The sequence below is a fragment of the Pongo abelii genome, chromosome 11 (genome assembly GCF_028885655.2).
Source record: "Pongo abelii isolate AG06213 chromosome 11, NHGRI_mPonAbe1-v2.0_pri, whole genome shotgun sequence".
Classification (NCBI taxonomy): Eukaryota; Metazoa; Chordata; class Mammalia; order Primates; family Hominidae; genus Pongo; species Pongo abelii.
The window spans coordinates 60,272,683-60,296,987 of NC_071996.2; the positions used below are offsets into that span (position 1 = coordinate 60,272,683).

At 39.7% G+C, this 24,305-nt stretch overlaps 1 protein-coding gene across 5 annotated transcripts in view; it reads right to left on the reverse strand.

Moving 5' to 3' along the window:
• The window catches only part of ACVR1 (activin A receptor type 1), a 141,123-nt gene that overhangs the window by 68,561 nt on the left and 48,257 nt on the right, over positions 1–24,305 (reverse strand). For 4 of the 5 annotated variants that reach the window (XM_002812500.6, XM_024243732.3, XM_024243733.3 and 1 more), the window contains one exon: positions 15,134–15,308. The gene's annotated coding sequence lies outside the window, so the exon portion shown is untranslated. Of the gene's footprint in view, positions 1–15,017; positions 15,309–24,305 lie in introns of all 5 variants that reach the window. The other variant, XM_009237729.4, reaches the window with a different exon arrangement.

The window sequence follows — 24,305 nt, forward strand, 5'->3', positions numbered from 1 at the left end:
GCGAACAAAATTAAAACAATAATTTAGGCTCATAAATAGAAGACAGAAAAAGAATTATAAATTCAGACCCTCAAACAGTAGGGACTAATTCCGTCTCTAATGTTTAAAGACAGCTCAAAATCTGCCAAAAATCTTTGGGAAAAAAGTCAACTTACTGGTTGTCATTTTGTTCAGGGTCTGCAGTGCTTATCCTGACCAGTAAACTCAGCTATTAAAAACAGCACCCCCAAAAGGAAAGAAAAAAAGAATGTGGAAAGGGGAATGTTCTGGTATTTCCTCACCATATTTCAATTATAAGAAACATCAATATGCTAAAATCTCAACCCAAAGTCCCAAGGATCTATTTTTAATTTTAAAATATACTAAAAAGAAAATAGCATTTTTAAAAGTAAAATTTCAACTCTCCTGCTCTCAAATATTTTTGGCTAAGGAGCGTTCATATGTAAGTTGGCAAGAAAGAGAAACTAGTAGTGAAAAATGGGAGTGGCAACAATTCAATAGTTCTGGGATTGCCTTACTCCAGTATTCTTTAAACTTTTTTGGTCTCAGAATCTCTTTAAACTCTTGAAAATTACTGAGAAGCGTGTGTATGTAGGCTACATCTCTTGATATTTACAGTGTTAAAAATTTAAACAGAATTTTAAAAATATTCTATTCATAATAAAATAACAGTAACGTACTACCTTATTTATTTTAAAAGAGCTATGATGTATTTTTTAAAAACATGTTGTGAGAAAAGTGGCATTGTTTTCTTGCTTTTTCGAAAATCTCTTTACTAAAACACAGCTGGATTCTCATATATGATCTACATTCATTCTGTTACAACATGTACTGGCTGAAGTATATATAGAAAATCCAGTATCACACGTATCATTGGAAGAAGGAGGACCTTGTGAAACCCCTGAGAAAGTCTCAGGTGCCTTTGGAGTTCTTGGACAACACTTCAAGTAACTGCCTTAGTCCTTAAATGCTCAGTCTTTCTACTATATCAGATAACCAGATGGTACCAGATATTTTAGACTGAGCACTTAGCGGATACCTGACAAAAATGACACTGTTCTACAGTTTTAGAAATTTCATTAACCTCTCTAACATCACAGATGTCAAGAAGTCCAATAGTCAAGGAAGAAAGCATTAATTTTTTTTAATGTTGGAATAATATTTTATGTATACAGCTAAATATTTTTGAAATGGGATATAAACTTGTATGAAGGTAGTCACAGCTGCATATCTTGCTTGGGTTCAACTAAATCCTTGTGCAAGGCTGTAATGCCAAAATCGCTAACTGAAAAATCACAGGCTACTGGGGACTGCAAAATATTATCTGAAGGGTTCAGAGTATGAATCCGTGCCTCTCGTGTACACACATCTCCCTTCTGTTCTTGGATAAGATCCTCTATCCCTGGTAACTGATTTTAATATGTCAGACACAAGAAAAATCGCTATTCAGAAAATGGTTAGAGACCTCCTGCCTTAACTAAGGTACCCTTTTTAAATCAATACTGTTTCTTACAATGTCTCAGGCCTACTTTCTTAGAAGACAGAACATTCCCATGATATTCTACTAAAAACAGACACATCACCAGGGTAGTACAAAACGACTTTCCAAATCCCATGGTACTTTTCAAATTCCACTTAAAGATCAGACTGTATGTAGTTAAGAAGCTAGCGTTCAGCTCAATTTCTAATGTATGTGGGCTTGAAACCAAGTTTGGCACTTCTTTTGCTCATCACAATTTTACAGCTAGATAAAGCCACAGATACCCCACAATGTACTACCCAAAATTTTACTGTGATATTGGTCACAGAATAACTGAGAATATAATACACTTCTATATGCAACTTTCGGAACCCATATTAGGCAATCTAAGTGCTAATCTATAATACAGCAATAAAGCATGTTTCTGAAAACTAGACTTATGAGCAGCATACAGTTAACTATAATATTGAGGATGAGGGGAAAGTTGTAAGATGAACCCTAAAATTCTTTCCCATTGGAAAATTTGACAAAATGTTCATTTATCTTGCCTGATGGCCTAAACTCATTCTTCAATACATACTTCAGTGAGCACCTTCATTCAATAAGGACATTCTTGATACTCTTCTCAATTCAATTTCTAACAATCTGTGAATTAGAATCTTGGAAGACAGGTCATACAATCACCCACCCCTATTTTGAATGACTTTTACATCGTCCACGCGAAGACACTTTCTAACCTATGCTTGCTCACCATTGGTAAGGGCTCTCACTGTGATTCCATCACAGTTTTTTTCTTTATATATATTTAGGCATTCTGTACTATGCCTTCCATAAGGAAAAAATAATAATTCTCTTTAATATAAAAGGCAGAGGAAATGTGGAAAAATAATTTATGGAATCCTGCTTTTTCTTAGTCTTCTGGGAAGGTAGAAGAAACTTGCCTAAGGACACAGGTCAAACAACAAACCACCAGATCAGGGCATTGAGGTCTTAACCCACCACCACTCTATACAACTTTCACTTAACTAGCTAGCCACAGTTTAGCAATCTTGTTCTGTCATCCTTAACAGTTTTTTGTTTGTTTGTTTGTTTGGGTTTTTTTTCTTTTTTCTTTTTTTTTTGGAGACAAGGTCTTGCTCCGTGGCCCAGGCTGGAGTGCAGTGGGACAACCTCAGCTTACTGCAGCCTCAACCTCCTCGGCTCAAATGATCCTGCTGCCTCAGCCCCTAAAGTAGTGGGGACTACAGGCACATGCCACCATGTCTGACTAATTCTTTTTGTATTTTTTGGTAGAGGTGGGGTTTCACATTTTTCTCAGTCTGGTCTCGAACTCCTGGGCTTAATCAATCCCCCTGCCTCGGCCTCCCAAAGTGCTGGGATTACAGTTGGGAGCTACCATGCTCCGCCATCCTTAACATTTTATTCAAGCCTCAATTCTTCTGAACTTCAACTGAAAATCTTTATTTTCCTCTTAAAGAACAACCTTTACTCATGGTTATTTAATACACCATTCAATCATGCCTTCTTTCCATTTCTCTAACCTTAAACAATTTCATATTACTCTGTGACTTCCAGTCATCTCCCTCCCACTGCCCCCAGAAAAGATGTTGATATCATAGAAAAAAACAAGCCTCTTTGATAGTGCATCAGTGGTTTCTAGCTCCCATCCTCCATCCCTACTCTTCAGTTCTCTTGTAAACTCACCCCTCAAAATAAAAACGGAAATTAGTGTAAGGCACATTTGGGGGCAAAGTTAGGCCCAGCAAGACAAATTCTAGACATGAAATTTTGAAGGAAAATAGACGTACATCAACCACCACGAAGCAGGGCCAAAATCAGCCACTGTAACTGATTAGATAATACAAGAACAGTCATATCTCTTCTATGCTCAAAAGGCAATGAGCTAACCCAAAGGCAGCTTGTGCCAAACTACCTGGGCCTTTGGGAGGAGTGAAATGAGACATGGGCTGTCAGTAATAACTGCAAAGAAAGGTTAAACCGAAGCTATCATACCATATATGTTAAGTCAGGGTCTTTTCCACGGTTCAAAAATGACCTGTTAAATATTTTTAACACCACACTCTGTCAGAACTGGCAATGTGCAAATTGCCAAGGCTTGGTTTTATATAGACTTCACTGCTGCTGGAGGGTTTCTGGCGGGGTGTTACTTTCAGAATATTAGCATGTAATTTGATCTTTCATGATAGATGAATACAAATAGCTTCTTGGACAAGTCCTATAGAACTGAAAACCAGGCCCTGGATCGGTTTATCCTGTAGTTAGAGGAAATAATTATGGATTATTTCAGGAAAGAATGGGTTTTGACTGAGTTACACTATAAACATTCCAGCTGTAACAGATGGACCCTAGATATGGTTTGGGAAGGAAGGGAAGCAAACAATATGATCTGTAAAATGAAAAAGGATGAAAAAAAGATAAGGCTTAATGTGAAAGGAAGTGAAGGGTCTAGCTTAGGCTACTATGTAAGAATCAAAGGCTCCCCAGTAAATTTATTTTAACTGTACACAGAATGAAATTGACTTTGTTACACCCCTTCCAGATATACACAGAATACCTACGCAAAATTTCTGAGAATCCAGTGTTTTGATCACTTGCTGCGTGCCTTACTCGTACCTCAAAACTAGGTTTTATTTCACCAGGCTTGACTATATGGAGACTGTCCCTCATTTTCCACATCATTCCTTTGTTTCAAATAGCCATGGTCCACCTGCTTTGTTTCAACTGCTAGGACTCCATCATCTCCCTGCTATTTTGCTACATTCTCCAACGCAGCTCATAGCTCACTCCCTGTCCCTTGTTTGCAAACTGTGACTGGAACCATTTTTTTTTTTTACCTATTGGTAGGAAAAGCCCCATTATTCCTTCCCATAAAGCTCTTCTAGATATGAAACTCTGAAGCTCATTTCAAATCCCACTTCTTCCCAAAGTCCTCAGGTAGACACTGTCTCAGTCCTCTGTCTCATTTCTAGCTGTGCCTGACCTGAAGTTTCCCCTCTAACCTCACAGTGCAGACCTTTCTTTCCCTCCCATGACTTACAAACGGTGTTAGAAGCACTGCTCATCTGACACAGCTGTCCCAATTCTCAGGCTAATGTGATTAATCTATAATAATTTGGGGGGGTGGGTATAAGATGAAAGGAATGTCAAGGCCAGAGAGGTACATTTCTCTCTCTCTCTCTCTCTTCCTCTGTCTTCACTGAGAGACACTGGAGCACTTTTCTGTGGTAGTGAGAAACACCACCCTTTATACGCTGGCCTAACCAAAGCCTTCCGTCTCACTCCCACACTCCAAGCCCATTCCTGTCTCAGACCTTCTCACCCACCCCCATAAACTATATTATCCCACCATATCTTCTTCATAGCACTTAACAACTAGGTGAGATTTGTCACTTACTTACTAGTTTAAAATAAAATAAATAAATTTTTTATTGTGTTTCTCCCTCTTCCACACACCAAAATGTAAGCAACATGACAGTAAGAACTCTGTCTGGCTCATGGCTACATGCTCATGTTTGGCACCTACCAGGCGCACAATATAAATTAAAACATATTCATTTTAACATCTTAGCCTTGGCTACACTTTGGTGTGGAGACAGGAAGGTGAAGTTTAAGTTTTATATAGCCTAGCAGGGAAATGGGGGGCAGGGGTGGGTTTGTATGTCCCCGGTTTAATATAGTAGCAAGCAGATATTTGAGATAAATTAAAAGATATCATTTGTAACTTGGATTCCAGTTTTCATGGGTGTCATCCAAGACAGGCAGCCAAACAAAAAGATGGCTGGCAGACCTTGGGTGTACCAGACAACTCCCTGGTGGACAATATCCCAGTTGGAAGGGATTGCTTGGATCTCTAGTTGCAGACACCAGCTGATAGGCCCAGAGCCATCCCTAGTGACCTCTGAGACAGCGTCTGTCTCCTGAATATACATCTCCTACAAGTCAGAAATTGACATATTATCTCCCCTGAAGGCTTCTAACATTTATTGACGCTATTTGGAAAGCCATGCTTCCATGCCTATTAATAACCTTCGGAGAGAACCCCAAGGAAGTGTCAGGAGAAAAATAGATCCAGCCGATGGAAGCCAAAGACTTGATCAGAGGTTACAGTCAGTAATACATTTAAAAAAAAAAAAAAAAGAAAGTAGTAACATTTCTGAATTAGATGTTATCTTTTCAGGAGGCTTCAAACAAAATACTTAGCCAATGAATTACAGCAATGTGAGGCAAGAACCCTGGTCTTTACAAAAAGGAACTCTTGAAAGACCCCTTATCTATTTAAATAGACCAGCAGCAGCAACTAACTTTATCTGCACATCAATTTATTCCAAGGAATTTTGCCTACACGGCTGTTACCATTAAACCTTTTATAGTTATTTTTACAGTTATTTAAACTTTGTAAAGTTTCTCCAAGTGACACATTAAATAGTAACCAGATCAACCTACTCTAAATAATGGAATCACTAATTAACATTAATCTTGGAAAAGAATTCTCTTAGTGGTCTGTCTCCTCTCCCCTCCCCCGAATAGAATGTGATTAATGGAATTCTCTCACAATTTAGCTTGAAATATGCTTTTGCCAGTCAAGCAGCTAAAGCAGAATCAGATAATTGTGGTATGACTCAACAAACACACAGCTGTTCATTTAAATATATCCATCAAAAGTATAAATATGATCATGAGAAAGAAAACGAGCCATGTACCAGGGTCAGTGCACAAGTTGAATGGGTTAGCATCCAAGTAACCACAACAGAAAACAAGGAGGAGACAGAGAGAGGAGGCAGGGAGAGGTTCTGGATGGATACTGGGTGGAAAGAGACTGGAGAACGGATGTAACCAAAAAACCACCCACCCGACCAGAAACACTCACTGACCTAAATAAGAAAACAATGTTAGAAGTAAAAATAAATGCACTCTATGAAGTAGGGAGAAAGAATGAAATCTTAAAAATAGGTGACGCACCCAAGAACACAAAGGTAGAAAGACGACAGAGTAGAAAATTATGAATTTGATCTGTTACTAAAAATAAAATGCAGTCAGGCACAGTGGTTCATGCTTGTAATCCCAGCACTTTGGGAGGCTGAGGCAGGAGGATCACTTGAGCCCAGGAGCTCAAGACCAGCATGGGCAACACAGTGAGACCCCATCTCTACAAAAAATAAAGAAAATTGGCCAAGCATGTTGGTGTGGGCCTGTAGTCCCAGCTGCTCTGGAAGCTGGGGCGACAGGATTCCTTGAGCCCAGGAGTTCAAGGTTACAGTGAGCTATGATCATGCCACTGTACTCCAGACTACGTGACAGAGTGAGACCCTATCTCTAAAAAATATGTAAAATTAAAACTAAAAATAAAACAAAACAAAGACCCCAAGACAGTGGAAAAGAGGAGAATAGTATTCTCACCTCAGTCCTTGTCCACAACCTTCAAACACTGTGATTATGAAATCATTGTGGAAACGTGGGAATCCTTCCCATAGTCCAAAAGTATAATGACTGAAAAACACCACTCTGTACCAGGCAATCCCTTAAGGAGGTTCTACATATACAAGACTGCCATTTAACATAAGGCAAGGAAATGGAGAAAGAGAAAACTGTAAGAACATGATGGGGGACAGGTGGCAGGGAGGGGTCCCTGTATCCACTATGCCAGGCCCCATTCCTTCCTTCTTTCTCAAGGATGGGCCAGAAAGGCCCAATAAGAACTTGAGAAGGAAAGGCACTGAGAAGGCTTTGAGGCCTCTCCTTCCTTAATATGTAATTCAAAACGCTAACAAGTGAAAGAAACATCTAATCCATGATGAACATTTCCAAGCTTTCCCTGAACCATCAAAAATCTCTCTTTCCAAAAAATAATCTCTCTGGCAGTGGGGTGCCTAAGCACATGTGTAGCCAAACTACTCAGTTATCCTGCACTGAAAACCACCCACATCCTTCCCATTTATAGGCAATCTCTCTTACATCATCATAAGCAACAATTTCAACTACCACCACCTCCTCAGCCCCAAGGTCTCCAATATCCACCCTCTTCATCCTTTCACCGAACACTTTCTAGAACAGCAACTACAAAGGCTTCCTCCATGTCCCCCATCCAGTCTTCGGTCCACAGTGTTCTGCCCTAGTCAATCCAGTGAAATACCCCTTGTTAACGTTCTACGTCGTTTTAGTCTTACCTTATCCTTCAGGTTCACAAGGGAGCGTCCTCAAAATATGGATTCCCAAGCCTCACCCGCTAGAGATTTTGATCTGTGGCGAGGCCTAGGAATCCCCCACCCCCCGGCAAATGGGGGGATGCTGAGAATGACAAGGAGGCCTCACTCACTGATTATGTAGGATGTGGTGTTGTAACCACCTTCTTCCCTTGGCTTCCTCCCTAGCTGGGATTTGTGGGCTGCGCTCTCAGGTAGCTTTACTTTTCATGCTTCGATCCTTCTCAGTTTCCTTGCATAGAAGCTTCCTCTTCTGTCACTCATGCCTTAAATCTTGGTTTAGGCCCCACAGCTCAGCCTTTTCTTTTCACTCAAGATGTTACTCGTTTTCTTAGACTCAGGAACCACTGTAGGCCACCAGGCTGGACCACCAGGTTGAGAATGAAATCACCCATTCTTTAGTCATTTCCCCACTCCCTGTCTATTCTTTCCTTATTACCCTCCTCCCCATATGTTCTTTTCTTTTCACTGTTTACAAAATTAATATTTAAATTTTTTATTACAGATAGTTCAAGTTACATAGAAACAGAAAGCGTAATATGCCTTCTTTTAAAAGCTTCTAGTTTCAAAAATAAGCAACATTCTACCCCCAGTTTCAAAAATAAGCAGCCTTATTTCCTCCATTCCCATTTTCTTCCTGAGGTATTTTAATGAGAATCACAGATGTCATATCATTTCACCCACAAATTCTTTGACAGATAAGGACTTTTTCTAAACATAACTAAAACCCAACATCTCACCCAACAAAGTTAAAATTATTCATCCTTCAAATATCATCTAAGAGCTAATCAGTGTTAAATCTGCCCAATTTTCAACAACTAAAACACCCTCCAACAACAACAACAATAAAAAGAAGGAGAATGGAAATAGAATACAAAAAAGAAATTGTTTTCAGTTTTCATAACTAGCGGTATAGTGTTAGCATTGTGGCACTACTGAGAATACTGTGTGTATAATGTGGAAGAAAGCAAATGAGTATCTGTGAAGTATTCTATCATCCCCTGTTGTGTTTGGGACTAGAATTTTGTGTCAAATAAAGGAGATAAAGATGTTATACAGAAAAGGTTAAGTTAAAACCTTATAAACTGAATTTGAATCACAAGTATCAGAATGAACTCATGAAGTATTTTATAAATATTTAATTCCTGGTTCTGTCCACTAAACGGGCCTAGAAATAAGGACCCACTCAGTAGCAGTGAGCATCCCTGGTGCCCAGATTGTGGTGTTAATATAACATATGCCACTAAAAGAAAAACAAGTTGAATTGAACCATGTGGATGCAATCACCAAAATCTAGCAAGAAAGAAGCTGGAGGTCAAATGGCCAGGTTCTTCAACAGAGAAACTGTAAGGGAAAGAAAAGGCTGGAGGGGGAAAACTCAGGTTTAAGAGACTTACAAAACATAAAGAGATAATACGAGACCAATCAGTAGGTCTGAACACCTGGTTGATGGACCCATTTAAAAAAAGGCAAGGAGGCAATTACTATAGTGTATATACTACATAATATACTATTTCTTGGCCTGCATGGTGATCACAAAAAAAATTCACCTTGTAATTAACTAAACTATGTATGCTTCTTTTTGCGTTTTATTTTACATTTAAAAAGGTAAAAAGGAAAGGACAAAAGCTGAATACATGTTGTTACAAATATATACACATATACACATACACTAAGCAAGTAACAAGCACTGTGCATCATATATACGCAAACAATTAGCCCAGGTTTGTACATTACAAATAAGTTTATGGAATAAACTTCTGAAATATCAACTCTTTCTTATCTTCAAACTGAAGAAATTGTTTTTACAAGTTCCAAGTTTATTTTTAATAGAATAGCAAAATAAGTATGTTTCCTGGTCATAATCAGAAATCATGTATTAAAATAAAATTAACACATCATATAAAGTGGTCCTTCCTCCCATGTACTTCAATAAGTGTCATGGGTCAAAGGATATAGAAAGTCTAGGGTTCATATCAGTGTTTCTCAAAGGAACTGTGGAACACTATTGTCAAATAAGAAAAATTAACATCATAAAGAGTGAACCTTCACTAATGAAGTCTATACATTTAACAAAATCCCCAAAATAATAGGTTTTCTTCATGCGGGGAGAAGGTGGTAACTGGGTATGATTCTTTTAAAATTCCTATTTTTAAAACACACACACACACACACACACACACACACACACACACACACACATCCCCAAGTACTAAAATTCTGTGAAATGGACTTAAAATGGGGCGACTTATCCCTATGAAAAAGACAAAGAAAAAAACTAAGCCTCAAAAGTTAAAACAATGCGAGTCTGCTGCATGAATAGGCAGACAGATTAATGAAACTAAACGGTTATCCCAGAAATAGACCAAAATGTATATGGGAATTTATACTATAAAAGAAACCAAAGGAGAAAAGTTGGGACTGTTCAGTAAAATTGGAATGACTAGCCAATATGGCAGAGACAGCTAAATTTCCACTAAAATCCCTTCTTTCCTTCTTCTTGGGTACAAGGCAGCCAACACAGACTTCACTTTTCAGTCTCCACTGCGGCTAGATGTACCCACAGAACGAAGTTCTCATCACTATAGTTTTCATCTGTAGTGATGTCTGCAGTTTCTGATCACTAGCCCTGGACTTTCTCCTTTGCCCTTCCCATGGAGAGGACCCAGATACAGCAGCAACTCAGATATGCTCATGCAGATAATCACAGCAACAATTACTGGAGCCACAGGACAGAAGGAACTCAAGCCTCTGAATGATCAGTGGATATGGGAGGTTTTGCTTACACGGGGACTGTTAGGTGAAGAAAAAATAAACTTTTGTGTTCTTTCAACCATAGCATATTTCAGTCCCTTGGTTACAGCAATTCAACCTAACCCTAATTAAGAGAGCATCTAGAGAAAAATTCATTTGAATTTATACCTAACATTTCAGATGGATCAAAGACTTAAATCTAAAAAAACCCCACGACATCAGAACGAACCAGGAGATAGTAAGTTTTTAAATTTAAAAATGAAAGGTCTTTTAACTACGTACTATGATGTTGACCATTTCCTCCAATGTAAGTAAGAATGTAACTTCCGCTGTGGAGCAAGAATTGGGGTCTGTTTTTTACATTACTGTATAGCCTGGTGCCTAGAACAAGTTCTCATACACAAGAGGCATTCAATAAATAATTGTTGCTTGAATAAATTGGCAATTTTAACTATATAAAATTTGTAATAATCTGCACAACAAAGTAATAATTATTTCTATACAAATGGCCAACTGAGAAAAATATAAATAGCACATATCACAAGGATAAAAAGGGGGGACTGATAATTTTGATGTCATATTTTGATAATAAAAATCATAACCAAACAGCAAAATAGACAACGAACACAAGCATAGAAAGAAGATAACTAGAAATAAAAGTGGCTTTTAAACTTATGAAAAGATGCTCAATCTCAATCAAACTAAGAAAAATGCAAATTAAAGCACATTAAACTGCCATTTTTTACCTATTGCTTTGACAAATAAATAAAATAATCACTTGGGAGTCATACTTGACAGGCAAGGGCATGAGAAAACAGTGTTCTCACCCATTGTTGTTAAATCTAAAATTTGTCAAGGTCTATAAACAGAGCAACTTGGCAATAAATTTCTACCAAAATTATAATGTGTGTAACCTTTGACCCAGCAATTCTACTAGAAATGGATCCTATAGATACACTCACACGTTTGAAATGATGTATATTCAAAGTTATTCCCTATAGCTTTGTTCACGATAATAAAAACTGGAAATGATCTATATACCCATCAATATTGTTAAGTAAATGACAGCACATCTCTACAATGGAATACCAGGTATCTACTAAAAATGAATGCACCAGATGCGGTGGGTCTCACCTGTAATCCCAGCACTTTGGGAGGCCGAGGCAGGTGGACCACCTGAGGTTAGGAGATCGTGACCATCCTGGCTAACACGGTGAAACCCCGTCTCTACTGAAAATACAAAAAATTAGCCGGGCATGGTGGCGGGCGCCTGTAGGTAGTCCCAGCTACTCGGGAGGCTGAGGCAGCAGAATGTCGTGAACCCGGGAGGCGGAGCTTGCAGTGAGCCGAGATGGCGCCACTGCACTCCAGCCTGGGTGACAGAGCAAGACTCCGTCTCAAAAAAATAAATAAATAAAAAGAATGCAGCGCTACTACGGAAGAACTTCCAAGAAATATTATTTCAATAAGAAAAGGCATAAAACCGTGGATACTGTTACCATGTGTGTAAAAGAAAAATTGTAATATCTATAGGTTATATGCATGTATATTATATATACTCTGAAATCGCTGAAAGAATACACAAGAAAATGGTAATACAGTGGCTGTTTCTAGAAGGGCCACTGGGTACCTGGGAGACAGAGAAGGGAGACTTAGTTTTCACTCTACACTCTTTTGTGCCTTTTTAATCTTATATACATTAATTATATTACCTTTCTAAAAATAAATACTTTATAAAATAAGAAAAATACAAATATTCATTGCCAACACCAGATAACCGGAAAACTTCTCTGGTGACTCTCACTGTTAACCACATTAGGAAACTACTGAGCTGAACAATTTTAACCCTGTTTCATAATTAAGAATCACAGGGGTAGCAATTAACTACAGCCATCATCTCCTTCTCCCTCAAATAAATATATACACAAAATAAAGTCTGTCTCCTAATTCCATTTCTGTTATTCATTACTTCCTCTTAAAACTAATTCAACCTCACACCACCTTAAATGGGCATAAAAGTGTCTCAAAATGCTCAAAGGATGGTAGCCAGAACTAACAACTATGCTAATATATTAACAGCCTCCAAAAAACAAAAATTTCACAAAACTGACAACTCGGCAGCAGCCCCAAGCTGTGCATCGTCTGCCTTGGAAAATAAAAACATACATCCTTAGTGACCAAAAGTCCAATGTCAACAGTCATGGCCTTGGTTTTGTCCCTAATGTGAAAGGTCTCCCGCCTACCCCCTTTAAATTATGAACTAACCTCTCACTTGAGGACTGGTGATTATTACATTACAGCCATTTAAGGGACACTAGGCAGGGATTACTCACCCTGAGATTAAATTCTGCTTAAAAGGAAAAATATCCACAATATACCAAGTCAAGCCAAAAAGCAAGTTGTAAAATAGAATGTATGGTCATGTTCCACCAATTTTTAACATAATTAATATGCATATTTGTTTGTATATAAAAATATCTGTATAAGAAAAGGTTTGTAAATGGGAAAGTTTGTATTCCAAGATTTTAGCCAAAGGTGAAAGAGAGAAGGGAAGAACTTTTATCTTTGTATATGGCTATACTTTATACCGTTTTGTATTATCTGAAATGAAATAATCAAAATTAACTTTTACATAAAATATAAAGCTATGGGGGGCTAAGGCAGAAGGATTACTTGAGGCCAGCAGTTCAATACCAGCCTGGGCAACATAGTGAGACTCTGTCTCTAAAAAAAAACAAACGACAAAAAAAAATAGCCAGGCGTGGTTGTGTACATCTATAGTCCTAGCTACTTGGGAGGCTGAGGCAGGAGGATTCCCTTGAGCCCAGGAGTTTGAGGCTGCAGCGTGCCATGATTGCATCACTGTTCTCCAGCCTAGGCAACAGAGTGAGACCCTGCCTCAAAATAGTAATAATAATAATAATAAGGCTGTTTTATAATAATACATTGGACTTTCCTTTAAAAAGAACGCACCTAACAGCCATATCAGAGACTTTCCTCAAAAGTGTTAAATCTAAGGAGGCTGCACAGACCAACCCTGGCAGAATTTAATCCTCAATTCCTTGCTTCTGCCTCCACATACATGGTTCAAACCATATCTGAGCAACTCAAATGTTAAATTCAGAAAGACACACACATCAACATTTTGCACTTCAGGCTTCCCCTCACAAAACATCTTACTGACTCTATTCCAAGTAGGTATTCATATTACCCCCATAACTTATCATACTCTTAACAGCATTTCATCCTGGATAGTGAGACTTTTTTTTTTTTTTTTTTTTGATACAAGGTCTTGTTCTGTTGCCCAGTCTGGGCGGCAGTGGTGCAATCACGGCTCACTGAAGCCTCAACTTCCCAGGTTCAAGTAATCCATGTGCCTCAGCCTCTCAAGTAGCTGGGAATACACAAACCTGCCAACACACCTGGCTAATTTTTTTTTTCTTTTTTGTAGAGACAGGGTCTCACTATGTTTTCCAGGCTGGTCTGAAACTCCTGGGCATAACCAATCCTCCTACTTTGGCCTCCCAAAGCACTGGGATTAGAGGCATGAGCCACCATGCCTGGCTCAAGGCTTCTTTATGCTTTCAAAGCACTCCACGGGAAATGTATTATTAAAATGTAGTTCTGGAAAAGGTAAATGTATGGACACAGCAAAAAGCCCAGTGATTGCCAAGGGCTAGTGGGGAAGGGAAATGAATAGGTAGAGCACGGAGATCTTTAGGGCACTGACACTACTCTCTATAATATTATAATGGTAGATGCATGTCATTACTCATTTGTCCAAACCCACAGAATGTACAACACCAAGATTGAGCCTAATGTAAACTATTGCCTTTGGGTGATAATGATATGTCGAAGTAGGTTCATTGATTGTAGTAAATGTACTACTCTGGTGTGGGATATTGACAGGGGAGGTGTTGGGGAGATAGATGAGAACTCTTTCTATTTTCTGCTCAATTTTGCTGTGAACCTAAAACTGCTCTAAAAGAAATAAGGTCTATTTTAAAAGAAAAAATTAGGGCCGGGCACAGTGGCTCACGCCTGTAATCCCATCATGTTGGGAGGCCAAGGCAGGTGGATCACGAGGTCAGGAGTTCGAGACCAGCCTGGCCAATATGGTGAAACCCCATCTCTACTAATACAAAAAAAATTAGCCGGCTGTGGCGGCACGCACCTGTAGTCCCAGCTACTCGAGAGGCTGAGGCAGGAGAATTGCGTGACCCTGGGAGGCGGAGGTTGCAGTGAACCAAGATCACGCCACTGCACTCCAACCTAGGTGACAGAACAAGACTCTGTCTCAAAAAAAAAACAAAAGAAAAGAAAAACTTAATGTAGTGGCCCTGTAAGGTGAAAAGGATGGCAGGGGCATTTTACAGGCAGGGAAACACTGGCAGTATTTGTTTGAAAAACTTGGCCAAATTTAAAGAATAGCTCTGCAGATCCACCCAACAAAGCCTACTATGAAGGCAATGCCAGAACTAAAAACTATTAGGCTGGTCCTAACTTTCTTATATTGGATTCATATAAAAAAACAAAATAATCATTTGTGGCAAAGAATTTACCCTGTAGATTTGATCTCTGCCAAAGAGTATTAAAAGAAGTGATTTGTTGAAGTGGATGCACTGCTGGTTCTGGCAACGCCGTTCTGAGAGCTCCTGGGTAAAGCTTACTCAGCTACCTTAATGCAGGCTCCTGGTCACATCTGCCCACAGTCCTTCAAGCCGCGTGCCCTCATTCAGAGCTTCTCTCACTCTGGTCACTGGGGTACTCGGGGAGTAGAAGAGGCGATCCTGGGATTATGAGTTCTCCAGCAGCTCTCACTCTGGCAGTGTGACGCTTACGAATGCTCCAGGCTGCAGAGGGAAAGAAGAAAGAAAACCAGCTAAGCAGAAGAAAATCCTGCAGTTGTGAATGTGGTGGCTAAAGGAAGTGCACATTTGGCACGCCTTTCAATTAGGACCACAAAACAAAGCTGATCTACAAGTGCAGCAAGTACAGAAAAGTTTGAAAACACTGATAGGAAGAGTGTGGAGGTTATGGATCTATACTGGTCTTTAAATATTTTTCTAAACACAAAAACCAGTAAGATCTGCAGTCAGCACATTTCAAAATCAAGTTCTTTTAAAGCCTATACAGTATGTACCCTAGCCCTTTCCTCTCTTTCCCTTGCCACACACAAAATCAAACAAAAATTTTGACCCTGCATGTACTACTGTGTGCATTTGAGGGAGGCGGATCACGAGGTCAGGAGTTCAAGACCAGTCTGGCCAATATAGTGAAACCCCGTCTATACTAAAAATACAAAATTAGCCGGGCATGGTGGCATATTCCTGTAATCCCGGCTAGTCGGGAGGCTGAGGCAGGAGAATCGCTTGAACCTGAGAGGCGGAGGTTATGGTGAGCCGAGATCACGCCATTGCACTCCAGCCTGGACAACAAGAGCGAAACTCTGTCTCAAAAAAAAAAAAAAAAAAAAAAGTTTGAGCAGTACAAACTATAGAATGAAAAGTCTTTCTCCCGTTCCAAGATCCCTGGCCTCTCCTAGAGGCATCCAGTATACCAGAGTAACCAATTTCTTGTATATCCACTCAAATATATCTGATTTTGGTCTATTTTCAAGCAACAATCTCTGGCATAGACAGATCTGGTTCAAAGGCTCATAAAACAATGGTGGGGAAGGAGTACAAAGCGGAAGGGAAAAGGAGGGGAGCTCTAGATAACTAATAAAAAACAAAAACCCACCCAGGCCCCCTTTTCCTTTAGGAAGACTTGAAAAACATCAACATTTGCCAAAGGAAGAGGAAATTTTTATTAGAACCAAACTTTCCCATTCAAATAGTTAAGTAACACAAAACACTGAAGAACTTACTGCCTTCAGAAAACAGCACCTTTTTTTTAACCCCAAGGAACACTTTGCCAAGAAAACCTTCACGTAAATAAATCTAAGCAGAAAACAAGCCCCAAATGCAGCATTCCGCAATAATTATGGGGAAAAATCTTCCCATCCACCTTGGAATTCGAGGGAAATGTTTTACAGATACTATCAAACCGTTCCTCACTTCAGCTTAAATTGAGGCTCACAATCTATTTGAAAAGAAAATCTAGACACGTAATAAGCACAGTAAGAATAAGACATGTAAAACTATCTTCCATAGGGAGGTCAACCAGAAATTTGTCTTTTTCAGCAATCACTTAGCAAAGTGAAAGAGCAAAAATGCATTTCTAAAGTGGGCATCCTTAAAAACAAACTCATCAGCTGAGCAGCACCCGCAAACTCTTGAGTTCCAGAACAAACTGTTGAAATACTGGTATTTTCCAAGATGCTGGGGCCAGGGAAATCTGGCAGATTCACACTAAAGCTGCTTTCCTCTCTGCCAAAGACTAACTGCATTTTAAGAGGAGGCCAGTGTTCAGCTGTCCTGCCTAGGGTCAACCATGTCTTTAAGTGAGAGTTACTGTATTGGTAGGAAGAGGTTTAGATAAGCCAGAAAATAAACACCGGTACATATTTTTCTGATTCCTTTTTAAAAATCAGAGACTCTCTCTTTTTTTTTCTCATTATAAAGGTGCTTCTAATTAGCCATCCAACATCCCAGCCCCATCATCTTCACTGCATGGAACTCCTTCTCATCCTTCAAGACTGTTTGGGTTCTCCTGCCTCTGTCCAGTCTTCTCTAAAGATTCTTGTATTTCCCAGATCTTTCTAATTCCCCTGGTATTTATATTCTATATGACGAACAATCTAGCACTTAATTCTCTGCCATGTACTGGGTTTCTTGAAACCAATTCAAAACTAGATAAAGATCACATATTATTCTTCAGTGTTTAGCCCTCTTTCATGATACTTAGCATATACTTGGTACTCAAGAGTTAACTAGATAAAAATTAAATCTCCAAGTTAAATAGAATTCAACATTTGTTTTAAAATTCAATGGACTCTCAAATAAACCATGGACTGAAATCAAAACTGTGGGGTACTATAAGAAAGACAAGGTTGGTAAAATGGGAAATAACGTGTTGAACTGGATACTTAACTCTTCAAATGTTCTACTTGGCACCCATCTCCCCACAAATACCCTTCATATCAATAGACAAGCTCAGCACACCTGAAAGGTAGCTAAAAACTGTTGTGTTCAAAATCCCAAGAGGGACTGAAAATATAAAAACCAACTCCCCAAAAAGATATACACACTAATTAAAATCAGTGCTATTGTTCAGGTGCGGTGGCTCATGCCTGTAATCCCAGCACTTTGGGAGGCCGAGGCGGGTGGACCACCTGAGGTCCAGAGTTCAAGACCAGCCTGACCGACATGGTGAAACCCTGTCTCTACCAAAAATACAAAATTAGCCTGGCGTGGTGGCAGGCACCTGTAATCCCAGCTACTCGCGAGTCTGAGGCACGAGACTCGCTTGAACCCGGAAGGTGGAGGCTGCAGTGAGCCAAGATCAGCGCTACTGCACTCCAGCCTGGGGAACAGAGGGAGAATCTGTCTTAAAAAAAAAAAAAAAAAAAAAATCAGTGTCATGAAATAAATATCTACATAGTAAACTCTAGCAAATTTTCAAAAACCATTCATTGAGCTGAGTTTTTTTTCCAAAAATTTAGCCAACTTATTTGGTGATGGAGTTTCAATTCTTGGCAGCTAATCAAGCTGTGTAAAAGTCTGACCCTAAAGGGTCAAAGGCACATTCCTGTGCAGGGGGTTGGAGGATGACTATGAAGAAGAAGGAAAATCCAATCAAATTTTCTAACTCTAATTTTGGGCATTTAACATTACAGTACAGTTTTCTTCAATCCAGTTTAAAAGAACATGCATAGTTTCTTAAAAGTTGTTGCAATATGATGGGACCTGAGTAACAGGCAAGCATAAAAAGCACTTAAAATCAAACAAGCTCTTGGCAGTCCACACAGCAGCTAAGCAACAGGGAAAAAAAAAAATCAAGACAAGTTTTCTCAGCTCTTTAGTTACAACCATATCCTTGGCTTCTAGAAACTGTGGCTTCTAAACATTGCAAATCCTTACCCTTTCAAGAACCATTCCATACTCTCCCTGTCTGTTCACCCAGCCCATAAACCAAATAAACCAAGGTGTATCTTGCTGTGGAATTGCCATTAACCAGAACTACTTCAGAAAGCAGGATATGGTAGCAAGAACATGGACTTAGGAAGCAGCCAAACTCAGTTTTCCAACCTATTAAATGTGACCTCCGTAAATCATTTAACCTCTGAGTTTCAGTTTCCTTTTCCATGAAATGGGGTAAATACTCCCCATCTAGTTACTAATTATCATTTAGTGAGCTATCATTTAGTGAGCTATCATTTAGTGAGCTCTTAGTTCTATAACTGTGTTAACTACATTATTTGCATTGTCTGACCTAATCCTAACAATGAAATTGAGAGGTTATACTATTCCCAAATTATACATAAGAAAATGTGAATGACCATGAGAAATGGGAATTTCCAGGAATTTCTCCAGAATATATTGTTCTTAAAATACTTGCATTCTTTACTCATTATTTGGATATCCAAAAACATTGTTAAATGGGAACTATCACACTTAGTAGTATTTACAAAGAATTGTAGCCTATAGCAAATACTAAGATCCTGGAAAATGCTAGTGAACATTATTGGATGTTATGCCAGTAGCGGGCAAAATCCAGCCCACAGTCTGGATTTTAAATAAAAGTTTTATTGGAACAGGCACACTTGTTCATTTTAAGCATAGTCTATGACTGCTTTCACGCTGAAATGGTAGAACTGATAGTTGTAACAGAGTCCGTATGGCTTGCAAAACCTAAAATATTTACTATCTGGCCCTTTAGAAAGAGACTTTGTTGACCACTGCAATAACCTACATTCAGATCTACAAGCAAATTAACAGTACTACACAGACTCGTATGTTGAAGTCGCCAATTTAAAGACTCAGTTTACTTCTAAAACTTATTTCTTGCAATACCAAGCGTAGGATATGTATACAGCATGCTATGCATATAAACTTATTTTATTTGCAAGGATGACACATCGATGGTAATAGCAGATTGGGCCACAAAGACACATTTTTAACATGGCAACAGTGAGAAGAAATCATGACCCATTCTCTCCCACATGCTCCTATCCTGCACTGGCTCCAGAAAAGGTGGATCTTATCCTTCAACTCTGCAAGTCAGCTTTTCCTGTTCTTGCTTTCAACTTGACATCAGTGAATTCTTTCTACTGTCATTGTGTTGACTCATACAATTCTCACAGGAGGATCATAACACTTTTTCCCATTTACCTCATAAGTGATTTTTCTAGGGATCTGGAAAAACATATATATTTCCCAAGAAATCCTGAGAAGGAATTCTGCAACAGAAACACTGTTCTCTCCAGGTGTATATCTAGAGACAGAGTAGGAATCAAATATGTTCGACTTCTAGATAATGAAGAAAAAAAAGCTGGGGAATGAGGGCAGAGCATGAGGAAAAACAAAATCTCCAAGATGTTTTAAGGAAAAGATTCAGTCTGCCTTACAGCCTAGAAAGACGACCAGGCCAAAGTGGAAATACAGTGAAGATGGGTTTTCCTAATGTTTTGGCCGAAATATTAGAGCACCTTTCTCCTCCAGAATTTAAAGTACAATTTGGGTAAGACAAAAGGGGCCCGCTGTGGTTTACTTAATCACAGAGTGTCATTAAGTACCAGACTACACTTCTAAAGATAATCTGCCTACACTCCGTAACCTCGAAACCCTCAAATGAAGTGGTTTGGTGGTCCATCAAAATCCCTTTCATCTGTCCAGCCAAAGATTCATTTACTCCTGCCAGAAATATAAAGTAAGGGAATCAAGGAGAAAACTTGAGGCAACAAAGGCAGTGAGTGGGCTACAGTAGCATAAAGAAGGTTCCATGCTTGAACCAAAGGGTTCTGAAATGGATCCCAGCCCTGGCTCACATAATCTTTTCCGGCAAAACAGGCGTCATGACTCCCTTGCAGAGCTGCCACGTGTGAAGTACATGGCACTCAGTGGATGCTAATAAATGGTAGCTAATGTTATAAACTCAATATTTAAGTAGCAGCTATAAGAAGAGAAGTGATGATTACCAGGGTTGAATTATTAGGTTGAATCCTATGCAATTGCTGAGATTTGACCATTTTGACTCATCAAAATAGCAATTTAGGGCCAGGCACGGTGGCTTATGCCTGTAATCCCCGCACATTGGAAGGCCAAGATAGGACGATTGCTTGAGCCCAGGAGTTGGAGACCAGCCTGGGGAATATGGCGAGACCCCATCTCTACAAAAAATTTAAAAATTAGCCCGGCATGGTGGTGCACACCTGTAGCCCCAGCTACTCAGGAGGCTGAGATGGGGGGACTGCTTCAGCCCAGGAGCTCGAGGCTACAGTGAGCCATGTTCACGCCACTGCACTCCAGCCTGGGCAACAGAGCAAGATCCTGTCAAAAAAGTAATAATAATAATAAGCAACTTTGAAATAAATATTACAAAGGGCTCCATAGGAAGCCTGAAAAGAGAGAACATGAAAGACTAATAGCCCAATACTCATTCTTCCACTGGTGGTGACTTAGAAAAAATCCAGACACCAAACAGGAAGGCTACAGACTAAAATAGAATACCCCCTTAAGTCAACTTCTCACCAGATATGAGGTGTGACTTCAGAGAAGATCAGATTCCACAAAAGACAGACACACATGCACTCCTCACTCATAAGTAACCCATGTCACTCACTCCTTTCTTTTTTTTTTTTTTTTTTTTGAGACGGAGTCTCACTCTCTCAACCAGGCTGGAGTACAGTGGCACAATCTCCACTCACTGCAATCTCTACCTCCCAGGTTCAAGTGACTCTCCTGCCTCAGCCTCCTGAGTATCTGGGATTACAGGCATATGCCACCATGCCTGGCTAATTTTTGGTGGAGATGGGGTTTTGCCGTGTTGGCCAGGCTGGTCTCAAACTCCTGACCTCAAGTGATCTGCCCACCTCAGTCTCTCAAAGTGCTGAGATTACAGGAGTGAGAGATTACCACACCCAGCCACTCCTTTCTCTCTCTCTTCTTTATTCCTGCTCTCTCCCTTTTCTATCCTGATTTCTTTCCCTATGCAAGGCCCACTGAAATCTTTGATTAACCAGTTTAGGAAGGAAATAAACACAGCCTTTCTGGTTAACTGATGTTACCAATTACATAGGAGGCCTTTCTGTAAGCCTTTTAGAGCAGCTAGTAGCTCAATATAGACATCCAATGGATCCATCACACTTTCCCCCTATTTTTCTAATTGTCCTTCATTTTTTTCAAGTCCCATCAGCCTTCACCCAGTTAATAGGTCTGTGGTGGTTCCATGGAGTCAAATCAATTCCTGAGTGAGAAATGAGTTTCATGACAATTCATCAGGCCAGGGGTCCCCAGCCCCCAGGATGTGGACGGGTACTGGTCCATGGCCTGTTAGGAACCCAGCTGCACAGCAGGAGGTAAGTGGCTGGCAAGTGAGCATTAGGCCTGAGCTCTGCCTCCTATTAGATCAGATCAGTGGCAGCATTAGATTCTTAGTGGAGCGAACCCTATTGTGAACTGCACATGTGGGGAATCTAGGTTGCACACTCCTTATGAGAATCTAACTAATGCCTAATGATCTGATGTAAACAGTTTCATCCTGAAACCATCCCTCTTCCTCCCCACTACTCCATCCATAGAAAAAATGTCTTCCATGAAACAAGTCTGCTGTCCTGGGCTAACCCCAAGTAGCTTTATTCCAGCTATATGTACATCTCCAAATGGTTCTCAGCGAAGAATCAGAGCATCTTGAGTGAAGAGGGATTGAGAACAAGTGGAAGAGAAGAAAGGAGGAAATGGCCACTTCTTCCATTCCCCCAACACATGACTCCCTAAACAGTATCAGACTTCTCTGGTAATTAGATCGCCTTTCTGTCTGTTTGGCTCAGCTTTCATGTGTGTACACCCCATTGCAACAGCGCTCCAGCTCTCCTCATTACCATGAGACATCCGTGTTGTAACTGTTGTCTGGCAGGAATGTGGTAATCCTTGGCGATTACACTCACACATAAGACTATACAGGCTTTCATCAGCTCACGATCTCAGGCACTTTTACAAGAGTTCGCAATACTGCCACCCACCAGGCCAGGACCAGATTTTCTGGTTTTCTAATAGAGTGTCTGGCATTTTGTTTCTTCTAGGCTGTACTATTTACCTTCACTAGACAGATATTTAGCAAAACTTCAACGAGGAGCCTCTTGAAAGTAGGAACTCTGTGTATTCAATGTGCTGCTATATCTCCAGTGCCTGATCTAGCATCATGCCAGACTACTTACATATTTGTGGCATGAATGAAGTTTAAAATTATAGAAAAAACAGGTGGAGCACAGTGGCTCATGCCTGTAATCCCAGCACTTTGGGAGGCCAAGGCAGGAGGATTGCTTAAGCCCAAGAATTGGAGACCAGCCTGGGCAATACTGTGAGACTTCATCTCCAAAAAATTAGCCAAGCATGGGTGGCACATACCTGTAGTCCCAGCTATTCATGAAGGTGAGGGCGGAAGGATTGCTTGAGCCTGGGAGGTGGAGGCTGCAGTGGGCTATGGTCACACCACTGCATTCCAGCCTGGGCGACAGAGTAAGACCCTGTCAAAAAAAAAAAAAAAAGAAAGAAAGAAAGAAAAGAAAAAGAGACAGAAGGAAAGGAAAGGAAGAAAGAAGGAAAAGAAAGGAAGGAAGGAAGGAAAAGAAAGGACAGAAGGAAGGAAGAGAAAGAAAGAAAGAAAGAAAACAAAAAGCATAAATAATTTCAAGCTCATAAACTTGGTAAAGAAAAAGAAACTTCTCTATCACTAAATGGCTAAATTTCTACCCTAGGCTTAAATTCAAAGCAGTAGCAAAAAGTACCAAATACCATCCTGCAAGTATTTATGTCATTACCAACCTAAGAAAAATTTTCACCAGATCACGCTTCCTAATTATGATTGAACAAGAATAAACTGAAAAAAAGACAATCAATATTATTTTTTATTATTTGGTTCTATTTATTGTTTGCCCACCAGCATACAGGCATTTCTAAAGCTAGTCTAGATACTGCTTGCCCACTGTGCAGAGAGAACAAGGTAACAAGCAAAAAAACAAAAGAAAACAAAATCCAATGAAGTTAGGGAAAAAAAGAAAAGAAGAATGAACAATGTTTTATGTGGCCTCATTTTCTCATTGGTTTTGTATGTGTATATACTACATACCCATAATTATGTCAGACAAGCCATGAATTTTATAAGTGTTTGCCAGTCCTGTAATGAGTTAATCTGAAAAATCAACCTGCACACTTCTTGAAGAGGAAAATAGCCTCTTATTTATCTTTGATTGTATAATAATTAGGGTAGTATCCCTTCCATACTAACTAGTCAACAAATACTTGTTGGCCTATGAACAGTGAGTTAATTTAAAATAAGATTAAAGTCAAGAATTTAGGCAACTCTGGGTCTACCGCTGACTTGGTGGTCTTGAGCACTAGTGTCTTTCAACTCAGCTCTATCGTCTCTGTGGGATTGAGCAGGGAGTCATCCAGGTCGATGGAGATAACACTGAACTGATGAGCTAGACATGCCCCCGCACCACTGCTGTGTGACACTCAGAAGTCACTAACCCTTCTCACTCACCCTTCTCTGTTATCCTTTTATCCTAACTATAAAGTGAGAGCAGTGGCCCAAGTCATTAAGTTTCCTTCCCACTCAAAGATTCTGCTTAGATATTTCTTTCATGATTGTTACCAGGATTCCTCAAGAATTATGCTAACAGCAAGGGGTATTCTTTAATTAAAGGTGCTTTTTTTGGGCCAGGCGTAGTGGCTCACGCCTGTAAT